Source organism: Durio zibethinus, chromosome 9 (assembly GCF_047325235.1).
Source record: "Durio zibethinus cultivar Kanyao isolate XHJ-2024 chromosome 9, ASM4732523v1, whole genome shotgun sequence".
Taxonomy (NCBI): Eukaryota; Viridiplantae; Streptophyta; class Magnoliopsida; order Malvales; family Malvaceae; genus Durio; species Durio zibethinus.
In genome coordinates, this window is record NC_143170.1 from 5,857,244 (window position 1) to 5,870,859 (window position 13,616).

Genomic DNA, 13,616 nt, shown 5'->3' on the forward strand with positions numbered 1-13,616 from the left:
TAAAACTTTAAATCCCTAATTACTCTCTATGAGCATTAAAAGATCTTTTGTGGTGTATTTATGTTTATCATTTTAATAAAAAACTTAAAAAATACATATGCATTTCTTCTATTTGTTTTCACTTTCATTTAATCCATTCATTATACCTTTATCATTCTCTTGCCATTCCATTTTTAAATGCCAATATTCTCTTCATCTCACCCTTTGCAGGGTCTCAAGTAATGAACACAATGATAATTATGTCAATAATCTTGGATTTAATTTCAAAAACCCAATTCATGTTGATGAACTTGATAATGAAAAAGATTCAGATAATTACACATTGCCTCTTAATTTGTTAAAATTAATAAAACATGAAGATATGTCAATTGAGCCCCACTAGGAAATTATCGAATTAGTGAATTTAGAGGATGATGAAAATAGAAGAAAGTTAAAATTGGTATGTCTCTTTCACCAGCTGATAAGAAAAGGCTAAAAGAATTACTCCAAGAATACATTGATATGTTCGCATGGGCTTACCAAGATATGCTAAGACTTAGTACTAATATTTTAGAGCATAAATTACCTTTGAAACTGAAATGTAAATCAGTATAACAAAAGCTAAGGTACATAAAGCCAGAGATGTTGCTAAAAATTAAAGAAGAAGTGAAAAAGCAAATAGATGCTAGATTTTTTGAGGTAGTAAAATATCATGAATGGGTAACCAATATAGTACCTATTCTTAAAGAGGATGAAAAGATAAGAATGTGTGACGATTATCAAGATCTTAATAAGGTAAGTCCCAAGGATAATTTTTCTCTACCCCATATCAATATCTTAGTAGATAACACTACTAGGCATTCTGCATGTTTCTTTATGGATGGCTTATCAAGCTACAATTAGATTAAGATGGCTCGAAAGGATATGGAAAAAATAATATTTATGACCATATGGGAAACATTCTATTACAAAGTCATACCTTTTAGGTTAAAAAATACTAGTGCTACTTATCAAAGAGTAATAATGACTTTCTTTCATGATATAATGAATAAAGAGATAGAAGATATGTGGATGATATGATCGCAAAGTCTCACAAAAGAGAAAATCATGTAGTCAATCTCATAAAGTTGTTTGATAGGTTGAAAAAATTTCAACTAAAATTGAATCCTACTAAATATACATTCGGTGCTAAATTAGAAAAACTATTAGGCTTTGTGATTAGTGAAAAAAGAATTGAAATTGATTCAGATAAGATACAAGCTATTCATAATTTATTCCTTCCTCGTACTCCAAAAGAAGGGCAAGGTTTTTTGGGAAAATTGAACTTTGTTGCTCATTTCATCTCTCAACCCACCTACAAGTGTGATCTAATTTTTAAACTTCTTAGAAAATATGATCCATGATAATGGAATGATGAATGCCATAAAGCTTTTGATAAAGTCAAAAAATACTTGTCAAATCCACTTTTGTTGGTGCCGTCTGTTTTGGAAAAGCCTTTGATTTCATACCTAACAGTACATAAAAATTCAATGGGATGTGTACTAGGGCAAAAAGATGAAATAAACATGAAAAGCGAGCAATCTACTATTTAAGTAAAAAGTTCATTGATTATGAGTTCAAGTATTCACCATTAGAGAAGATATGTTATGCACTAGCTTGGATAAATCAAAACCTCAGGCAATACATGCTTTATCACACTTCTTAGCTTATAGAAAAGTTAGATCCTATCAAGTATATCTTTAAAAAGCCTTTATTGACAGGGAGAATAATGCAATGGCTAGTTATGTTTTCAAAATATGATATTATCTATGTAACTCAAAAGGTAATTAAAAGAAGTGTAATAGCTGAGTTTTTTACTGATCGTGCAACCAAAATTATGAACCAATGAAGCTAAATTTTCTTGATGAAAATATGATAATCATTAAAGAAAATGAACCTATTAAGAAGTCTTAGAAGATGTATTTTGATGGAGCTGCTAATGCTTTAGGTTATGGTATTGGGACAATTTTAATATCTCCCAACGGACACTATTATCCCATTACGACTAGATTGAATTTTAATTGTACAAACAATGTGGCTAAATACAAGGCTTATGTTATGAGTTTGCAAGCAGCAGTTAAAAGGAAAATCAAAGTGTTGAATGTGTTTGAAAATTCAATGCTAGTAATCAGTTACAAAGTGAATGGGAAATGAAAGATTTCAAGTTGATCCAATACCATAAATATACATCTAAGTCAGTAAAGCAATTTAAAAAAGTTCACTTTGAGCATCTGTTTATAGAGAAAAATCAGATTGATGATGGATTGGCTATTTTACCTACAATGATCAGAGTAGATGCAAATACCAAGATCTAACCCATCAAGCTGGATGTGAAAAATGCACTAGCATATTGCATAGGTGTCGAAAAAAAAGTTGATAGGAAGTCATGGTATCATGATATTCTTCAATATATCAAAAGTTAGCAATACCCGAAGTATGCAATAAAAAATGATAAAAAGATTATCAGAAAGTTGGATATGAGTTTCTACCTTGATGAAGATATCTTTTACAAAAGAAATTGAGATCAAGTACTTCTAAAAAGAGTAGATACAGTTGAAGCAAAAAAAATTTTTAAAAAATACATGATTGGATTTGTATGACACATGCATATGGTCATATGATAGCTAAACAAATTATAAGGACTGGCTATTATTGATTCACAATGGAAAGTGATTGTATTGATTATGCTAGAAGATGTTATAAGTGTCAGATTTATGCTGACAAGATTTATGCTCCTCTGTCAGCTTTGCACGTTTTGGCTCCTTCATGGCCATTCTCTATATGGGGCATAGATTCATCTTTATGATAATTGATTATTTCACAAAATGTGTAGAAGCCACATCATATGCTAATGTGACCCGATTGATGGTATGTAAGTTTATAAAAAAGGAAATAAAAGGCATATATAAGTTTTTAAAGAGGATTGTTTCTAACAATGCCAAAAACTTGAATAGCAAAATGATGAAAAAAGTGTGCACTCAGTTCAAAATCTATCACCATAATTTGGCATCATATCGTCCGAAGATGAATGGAGTAGTATAAGCTGTAATAAAAATATCAAGATAATATTAGAAAAAATGACTAATACTTATAAAAATTGACATGAGAAATTACCTTTTGCCTTGCATACATACAGAACATCAATCAGAACCTCTACTGGGCCATTCCATTTTCGTTAGTCTATGGAATGGAAGTTATGTTATTGATTGAAGTGAAAATTCCTTCATTGAGAGTTGTAATAGAAGTAGAGCTAGATGAAGCAAAATGGGTTCGAAATCACTATAAATAGTTAAACTTCATTGAAAAGAAGAGGCTTACAGCACTTTACTATGGCCAACTATATCAGAAAAGGATGATGAGAGCACATGATAAGAAAATTTACCCTCGTTGCTTTCAATAAGAAGACATAGTGTTGAAAATGATCCTTTCAAGTTAACATGACAATTGAGAAAAATAGGCACCAAATTGGGAAAATCCATATACGGTGATAAAAACTTTTTGTGATAGGGCATTGATTTTGGCAGAGATAGACAAAAATGATTTGCCTAATCCAATAAACTTAGATTCTGTAAAAAAATACTTTGCTTAAAAAAAAAAATGTCTAAGTTAAAAACTTGAAAAGGTAGCTTAGATATAAAAAAGATGCAGGATCATAAGAAGACCTCATAACACAAGGATAAACATGGTTTGATGAGCTCTGAAGGATAAAAAAAGGTCAATTGGTTCAGTTTTGAGAAAGAAACCAAGAATATTTTGTTCATGATTATTTTGTAATCATTACTTAGGTACCTTTGTTCCTAACTAAACACTTTTGTTGTCATGCACTTATTATTAGTTTAATGAAATATGTTTTAATTCTTACCCATTCTTTTATCTTAATTTGTCACCTTTGTTCACCTTACAAATGAATAAGAGGAATGTGTGATTGTATTTTGTTTGTCTTGAACTTATAATGATGAAAAATAATAACACAGAGTATTTCAGCATTACTTTTTAAAAAAAAAAAGTTGATAAAGGCAGATGAAGAATAACGAGAAAAACATGACAAGACATTGATGTTGTAAACTTTTGAAAAAGAAAAATATTATTGAGAAAGAATACAATGGTTAAAAATAGATTGGTCTTATGGAAATTGTTGAAAATTCTAATAAAAAAAAATAAAAAGACGAGAGTTATAAAGAGCCTTTTTTCACAATTGAACATGAATGATTTTGATTGCATTATATACATTGTATCTAGAGCACTCAGTATATGTATCCATTAACAGTTATTACAAGGATAGGGACTTACCATTCCTTAATAAAAATAAGATTTTCTAGTAAAAATAATAATCAAACAAGAGATTTCAAAAGAGAGAAATTTACTTATTCAAATATAAGAACTTGATTTTGAAAAAATATAAGATTTTTGTTTTAAGTTGTTGAGCCTTTACCTAGAGGAACCTTTCTCAAGATGAAACTTTTTAAAATTGTTGAGTCTCAACTTAGAGGAGCTTGTTTCAAGAAAAAAATTTTTAAAGTGGTTGAGCTTCTGCTTCGAAGAATTTTTTTGAGATAAAATTTTTAAAGTTGTTTAGCCTCTACCTAAAGAAGCCTTTTTTCAATATGAGACTTTTTTTTAAGTTGTTGAGTCTCTGCTTAGAAGAGTTTTTCCAAGAAGAAATTTTTAAAGTGGTTAAGCCTCTGCTTAAAGGAGCTTTTTTAAAATAAAATTTTTAATGTCATTGAGCCTCTACTTAAAAGAGCTTTTCCAAGATGAAAGTTTTAAAGTTATTGAGCATTTGCTTAAAGAAACTTTTTCAAGTTGTTAAGTCTCTACTTAAAAGAGCTTTTAAAATTTTTAAAATGATTGAGCCTCTGCATAAAATAGCCTTTTTAAATTTTTAAAAGTCATCTAGCCTCTGTTTAGAGAAGCCTTTTTAATTTTCAAAAACGTTGTTAAACTTTTACTTAAATGAGCCTTTTAATTTTTTTTTTTTTTTTAAATTTATGGCCAATGTTTCTTCTTTTCGAATAAAATAGTTGTCTGTTTGTCTTTACCTTATTTTTTATTCTTAGAAATAGATAAATCAGTATAGCTATAGATACTCATTTTATTCGGTATCAATTACTATTATATTATTATTATTATTATTATTATATATTTTTCTCTTTTTTTTTTTCTTTTTTGATCTATTTGACAAAAATCTTGGTGCCTTAAATGCACCCTTCCCAAAGTTTAAAATCACAGCCATTACCAGTCGCTGGCAACCACCTAACACCCTCACCTAACTTGGCAGCATGGATTTCGATCACCAAAAGTCTACTAGGCTTGTTGAAAATTTGAGATTTGAATCCAGAAAGCTTTATAAATAGAGTTCATTTCTTGCAAGAAAAAAGGAGGATCCATAAAAAAGAAAACCTGATTGAAAAAAAAAACCTAGGTTAAAAAAAAAAGCTTTCTGTAACAAAAAAAAAACCAAAACAAAAAAATCAAACACACAAACACAAAAAAGCAGCCTTTGGAAATGGAGACCAACCACGCTAAAAAAATTTTTGAGCCAAAATTTCAAAGCTCAATCTACGCCTATTGGAATTTTTTTTTTTTTTGTAAAACAAAGGCCAGATCGATTGTTAAGGTGAAAAAAAGAATCATCATGATTTTTTGGAAATTTTTTTGGTCACCGATGACAGTGACCGATGATCGTCAATTGCGTCTAGCTCAGCGTTGATTGGTTGAATTCTGAGTTTAGGGTTTTTCAATGGGGTTTGGTTATTTTAGAAAGAAAGGCTCTCTCTTTTAAAAAGAGAAAGATAAAAAAAAATGAAATAAAAAATTTTTTGGGTTTTATAATGCTACAAAAAAAATTATAAAAGGACATCGTTTAAGACCTAGAAGATCCGCATGTAGACTCGGATCCAACCTGGGGTCTACGCACCTGATCCACAACCTAACTTTCACCTTTGTTGATTGATTCGGCTAAACCGGTTACCTGAACCATTGAACTGATTTCCTGAACCGCTCCAGATTGGGATTGGATTACCGAGGTTGACTCCAGTGTTAACTCACTGATGACTGGCGTTGCCTCATCGTTGATCGACGAAAAATTGATATTTTTTATTTTTTCTAATTTTTATTATTTATTCCATTTATTCTATTTTTATGTTATTTTTTGTATTTTAGTTTATAATTTAAGATATGTACAAATAAACATAATAATGATAAAAACAAAAAAAAAACAAAATACTAATCATAAATAAAAAATTTTAATAAATAATGAATAAATAAAAATAAATAATGAAATAAATAGTTAAAATTTTTTATAATTTTTTTAAAATTTAAAATAAATCTTATAAAATAAATGATAAAAAATAAAAAAAAATTAGTAAAAATATATAAAAAAAGAATATTTTTATTAGACGATGAGATTTAAAGGTGCTACAAGTAGTGATACCTAAAAAATCTCTAGATGAGAAATTTTTTTTTAAGTTTAGAGTATTTATAAAAAGTTTTCAATACAATAATTTTTTTTGTTATTAAATAAAATAAAAAATTAACTAATTTGTTAAAATAAAATGACAAAAAGTGAGGAAAAAAAAATTTTTATCCGTTGATGGGATTCTAAAAGTATTTTGAGTAGTGATATTTTATGAAATTCCTAGGTGAGAAGATTTTTTTTAAATGTTATCAATGTATTGGAGTATTTATAGAAAATCTTCAATATGATAAAAATTATTTTTTTCTTAAAAAATTCTAATAAAAAATAAATAAATTTTCTAAAAGTAAAATAAAATGTGTGCATCAATATATTGTCATTCGCATTGCATACATGATCTTATTTTTACGAAAAGTAAATATGAATCTCTGAGGATGAGATTCTAAGATATTTCAAGAAACGATGCCTAAGAAATCTCTAAGTAAAAAAAAAGTCTTTCATTGTTACCAACGTACTATAACATTTTAAGAATTATTTCAATAAAAATGTTCCAATTTATTTTTCTTGAATAAAATGGAATAACAAAAGATAATAAAATAAATAAATAAAATTTCAATAAATAAAAAGAGTCAAGGAAATTATTTTTTTAAACATCGAAACTAAGACTATTTTTATCAGAAATAATAAATAACATATAATTAATCGGTACCATTTTAAACGAGTATTGTGATAGTGCTAATCTTTTCTCACACGGAATCAACTACTGACTCATACTGTTCTGCAGACCTTAAAATTATCTTTTTAATAAATTTTAATTAATTTTAAGATTTTATTAAAATGATAAATTTTAATAAGTGATTAATCACACCTAGTAGTGACTCTTTTTTTTTTTTTTTTTCATTTTCGTTTTTAAATTCATCATATGACTCCAAAATTGTTACGACAATATATTAACACCAAAATGGTGCATTTTGATGGAATAAAAAATAGAAAAGGAAAGAAGAAAAATCGATGGGTCAAACTCGATCTATATAGGTTCAATCATACATGTTTCAATGTTGGACATTTAATTATTTCTTTATTATTATTATTATTATTATTATTATTATTATTATTATATATAAGATGGGTATAACTAAGGGGAAAGAAAGTTTGGATTCAAAACCAAGACTTTTACGTCCTTTTAAGAGTGTTTTAGCCATTAAACCATGAAAGGATTCTTTTTTTTTTTACAATTCTCCTTAATGTTATTTAGTCCTCACTCCAAACAATAACAAAAATTTTCCTTACATCATGTTTGGATTGAGGGGAAGGGAAGGAAAGGAAAGGAAAGGAAAATAAAGAAAACTAATAAAAACAAAAAAAAAATATTTCCTTTGTTTGGATAAACTTTTAATTTAAAAAAAAAAAAAAGAGTTGAAAACTCGATAACCTTTGATTTCTCTTGTAATCCTCATTTTTCTAATACCCTAATTTGAGAGAAAAGCTAAAGAAAAAAAGCTGAAAAAAATTTATTTTTATAAAAAGACTATTATATCCATCTTTTTATTAATATTAAAAACTTAGTAAAAAAACCTAACCACATCATAATTTTCATGTAATTTTTTCAAAGCCATCTCTTTTTTCAAGTAAGTTTCACACGTCTCTTCCAATATAAAATTTTTTTATAATTTTTTGGTGATTTGATTTTGATGAATAATTAAATATGAAAAGACATATTTTTTTGGGTTTATGAGATGTAAGATTTTTATGTGATTGCATTTTTATACTTAATAGCTTTTATATGAATACATTAACAAAGTAATAGTGTGTTGAAATTTTGGTAATATCTAAAAAATCCATCAATACATGTTTGTAAAACATCTTTCTCTTTCACTTGATTAAAAACCACTGATGTAATAGTAATTGTGAAGTTATACAAGGTAACAAACATATAATAGTCTATGAATGCGTTAAAATCACAGGTAATAAAAGGTTATAGTTGAAAAAAATTATTATAATGAATCATTTTTTTTTCACTCTTTATCCAAACAATGGGTGTTAAAATTCTTTTTTTTTTCTTTTTTTATTAATTTTAATTATCCAAACAAAGGGTATATATATAATTTTCTTTCCTTTAAAAAATTTTCTTTTCCTTTCCTTTTTTTTTCTTTTCCTTTCTTTTATAAATATTTATCTAAATATTACCTTAATGTTAATAAAGGGCTTCAATAGACCATAATTAATTTAAGTTTCTGTATCCATAAATATTCATTGTGAGTTTTTTTGGTGTAAAAGTTTATAGGTTTTTTTTTTCTTTTTTTATGTAAGTTATACATGAATATTTGTGGTGGAGATATTTGTAGTAGAGTTCGGCAAATTCACTCATATTTGATGAGTTACTCATTTTCTATCTCAAAAGGATAAGAATATAAGTAGAATTTTATATCCAATTAAAATAATCAGATAATCAGGTTCAGAGAAGAGGATGGCGAGGTAATACCCCGTCTCGCGGGTTGCCAAATATCGACATATATAAATTATATATTTTTCATTTTTCCTTTTTTTATAATTAAAATATTATATAACTTACAAAAAAATATTTTACATACCACTTTCTCATATGAAATTGGTTTTGTAGATTTTATTGAATTGTTTAGTGTAGGTTTGTGATATATGATTTTATAGGTTATTTTAATATTTTTTTAAAAATTATAGTTGAGTTTTCAAATAAAATTCAGGTTACCTGTTATCTATGAGATATAAAGATGGATATATAAAAATATTACTTAATGGGTACGAAAAAAATATAAATATCATAATTGGTTATGGGGATGGAAAGTGTCAAATTCGCCTCAATAATGACTAGTTAACACTTTTAAATAGAAAGAAACTAAGTTTATAGAGAGAAAATTGAATAAATAAAAAAAATTATATTTTTTTCCTTATATATTAGCACCGAAATGGTGCATATGGAATAAAAAATAAAAAGGGAAAGAAGGAAAATCCATGGGCTAGACTTAATCTGTATAGGTTCGATCATACCTGTTTTAATGTTGGACATTTGACTATTTCTTTTTTTTTTTTTTTTTGTACATAAAATACGTATAACTCATGGGAAAGAGAACGAAAGTTTGGAATTGAAACCAAGATCTTTATATTTTTTTTAAGAGCTTTTTAGCCATTAAATAAAAAAGTAGAGGTTTTTGTTTTTTCGACAATTCTCCTTAATATTATTTGGAGATAAACTCCGAAAGATAACAAAAATTATCCTTAATGTTAATAAAGGGCTTCAACATAACAATTTAAATAAACTTAAATAAATGTCATAAAACTCTAGATACTTATTAATAAAAATTTAAATGATGGTTTTATTTGATAATTACATTATTATCATTAAAAAAATTGATAAAAGGAAAATTAATATATTTTTTATATCATCAATAACAAATATAGACAAATTATATAATAAAATATAAATATTTAAAAAATACATTTATATTATGTTATTTGTAAATAATTAATTTTATATATCTAATCCTCATAATTAAAAATATAATTATATTAAAATTAATATAAATTAAAACTTAGAAAAGTAAATATTATTTAATAAACAAATATTATTTGATATAATTAAATTTAAAATTATTTTTTTATTATTAATTAAACCAACAAATATTAGGAAAAAAAAGTGACCGGTGAAGCGGGGTCAGCATTAGCAGTGGCAACTGCATCCATTCTACAACATCCCTTTTCACATTTTCCATAAGCTGTATTTCTAACGCCCTGTATATGAATTTTGATTTTCTATATTAATCCACATTATCGACCCATATTTATAAAAAAAATCCCTAAAATGATATATAGTTTATCAAAGGAGTAATTAAAAAAAAAAAAAAAAAAACAACTCTGGATAAGACCAACCCTACCCAAAGAAAAAGCTCTCACCAAGTTGGAAGCATTCTGCTTTAATTTTAATCCCCTTTATTGTTGTAACCAAAAAAAAAAAAAAAACCCTCCTTTGTCGTGATTCTCCGCAACCACTTGAGTACGGATTTTGAAAGGAAAACTCATCCATAAGATTAAAACCCTTAATTTGAGTTTTAAGTCCAATTAAAAATAAATTGCATCAATGACTTTCTTATATAATTGGTTTTTTAAATAAAATTACAAGTAAAAAAATTATGCAATCATAATCAAATATTAAATTTATATTCATTAAATTACATTAAATTAATTAAAAAACCGATACATAATCGGATAAATTTAAAATTTATATGATAAAATTTAAATTTAATATCTCAAAATTTTATAATTTATTCCTTGTCGCTGAAACAAGATTTTATTGACCGTTATATTTATGGTTTTGGAGTTGTGATGATTTAAAAAGTATAAATTCTCATCAAGAGAGAGAAAGAGAGAGAGAGAGAGAAAAAAAGGATTACTTGCAATTTAAATGCGTTCCCATTTATTTTGTTGACCGTCTTTCCCATTTTCTCCATTTTCACTTGAAAAATACATAAAAATTTCGCGGCAATGATTTCTCGGACACTTGCCATCAAATTTCTGAACTTTTATGATTTTCATCGTTGAAGATTTTACAGACTGTGTATTTTGTTTTCTGTTAATAATTCTATGTGTTTGATAACTGACATTCGTCTCTACTGTAAATTTCCTCTTATGATTGGTCATTGATTTTCTTCCACATTTTCCTCGTTTTTTTGACATGTACCTAAAATTAGCTGGCTGGAAACAACAAAATTTGGCGAAACCGACTGAACGTGGCTTCCTTCTATAGCCAAAATTTCCAATTCCTGACCGACAAATAAATATTAATAAATCTTTTGTATTTGGAAAACATCTTTAATTATGTTTCCAAGGATAATTTTAGAAATAGAGTGTCGGGTTATTTATTCAAAGTTAAAATCTCTAATTTAAGTAAAAACCCAAAACATATTGCATGTTAAACTCAGAAACACAAAAAAAAAAATAAAAAAAATCACTAGTTTAAAAAAATGTCCGAGCATTTTCGTGCTTTTTCTTGTATTTAATTTTATGTTTGAATTAATATAAATTTATAATGTAAAAAAAAATATTATAATCAGATTCACCGCATCTTGTACTCCATCAATGAACTTGACCGATCTCTTTAGCTTTGTGACTCCACCCCAAGTACTCCTCTATTATTAGAAGAATGCGCTGGAGATAGCGCAATCTTTTTGCAGACATAATTGTTGGAAACTTTAGGTTGCGGTCGACGTCCGCTAGGCTAAACGTGTGGATATTTCAATGGTCCATCACTCTCTATTATCAGCATGAAATGAAAATATAAAAATTAAATTGCTAAACATAAAACATAGACATAATTATTAGGACTTTCTGCATTTCCATTCCATTCCTTTTTGAGTAACAGTGAAGCAAGCCTAGTTATAGTTAGCAAATGCTTTCCAATAATTTCATTACCGAAGAGTGAAGAACCCCCACACCCCCTCTCTAAGATATTCTTGCTTCATTCTCAGCTGGTGTCTTGTAAATTGTAATTCTATTTTTTCTTTTTGTGTTTTAATTTACAATTTTTTTAAAAATTTTAAGTACAAAAAAAGATATAATTATAATTAATATTACGATCATATATAATATATCTTTAAATAATCAACTAACAAATTAAAACATATTTATATAACCAAATCCACAAGCAAACTTCTAAGATATTAAGCTCAAATGTTGCTATGTTATAGTTTAATATTGAAATTTATTATGTAACTACTTTCAATTTTATTAATATTTAATAAAAAAAATAATTAATTATTAAAAATAAAATAAAATAATTAAATTATTTTATAAAATATTTTATTAATACAATTGATAAATTTTCATTTTTTATTTTTATAATTAATCAATGAAATTAAAATATATCAATAAATTTTAATAGAATTAAAGTATAATAAATTTGTAACTTTATTCCGTTAATTCATACAATAATATTTTAAAAATTTCAGCCCTTGAAATTTATTCTATTATCTTTAAATTGCTATATCTTTTGTATAAAAAATTAAAAGTATAGTAACAAAATTAATTATTGGTTCATGGTATAGTAATAAATTTAATCTTAATCCTAGATAATCTAAAACATCAAATTGTTGAAATGCATCATTATAAGATAGCAATCCTCGATTGAACTGACCAAAATGATGAAAATAAGCAAGTTGTTACCATCATTATCATTGGTTTGAAGTTGATGATCATAATGCATCCATGAGGCAACTGCAGCAACATATATCCAACCTTTTTTTCATTTTGACATTCATTTTGACAAAGGCATACGTAAGAATCCTATACAAATTTTTGAAAAAAAAAGAAAAAAAGAAAAGGATTATAGATTTAGGAAGAGGTCGACAACAATGATTACGACATTGATAGTCAAATGTTTGAAGTTGTTATTTGTAAGCCCCTCTAATTACGTTAAATACTTTTTTTTTCTACGACATTAATTCTTCCCAAATCTTTTAATTCTTTCTATATTCTATAGTCTACAATTTTTGGATTTTTTATCTTTTAAAAAATATTGATAATAAATTGATTGGAATATATTTCTTATTCAACAGCATGGAAATTGACTTTGACTGCGTTAATTGAACAAAAAAGAGAAACATTTTATAGCAAAAATTTTCAAAAGCTAAAAAGTATTATTAAATGGAACATTTTTCCAATATTCTTTTTGAAATTTTGAGGGATTCTAGGCAGAAAACAAAAGACAAAAAAAATTAGATGTCGTTTGGTATTATTATGTGTTTTATATTTTATATTTTTATATTTTATTTTTAATTTATTGAATTTAAAAATATGTTTCGATACAATATTTTTGTTTTAGAAATATCAAAACAAAAACATATAAAAGAAAAGTGATTAAAGTTTTTAGGCTCGTTTGTTACTAATAATATAATAATATTTATTAATATAATATATTAATTACTAATATAATTTTATTTATTTATTAATAAAATATTTTTATAATAAAAATATTATTTTATTAATATAATAATTGTAGTGCCACTATAACGGTTTAATTATAATTTTTGTAAACAATATTTGTGTGATAATAATATCAAATTATTTACAAAAAAAATAAAAATACTAATTTTTTGTTTTTAACAATTTTCAAAACTTTCTAAAACTTTATTTTTAATTTTCAAAAGTAAAGAAT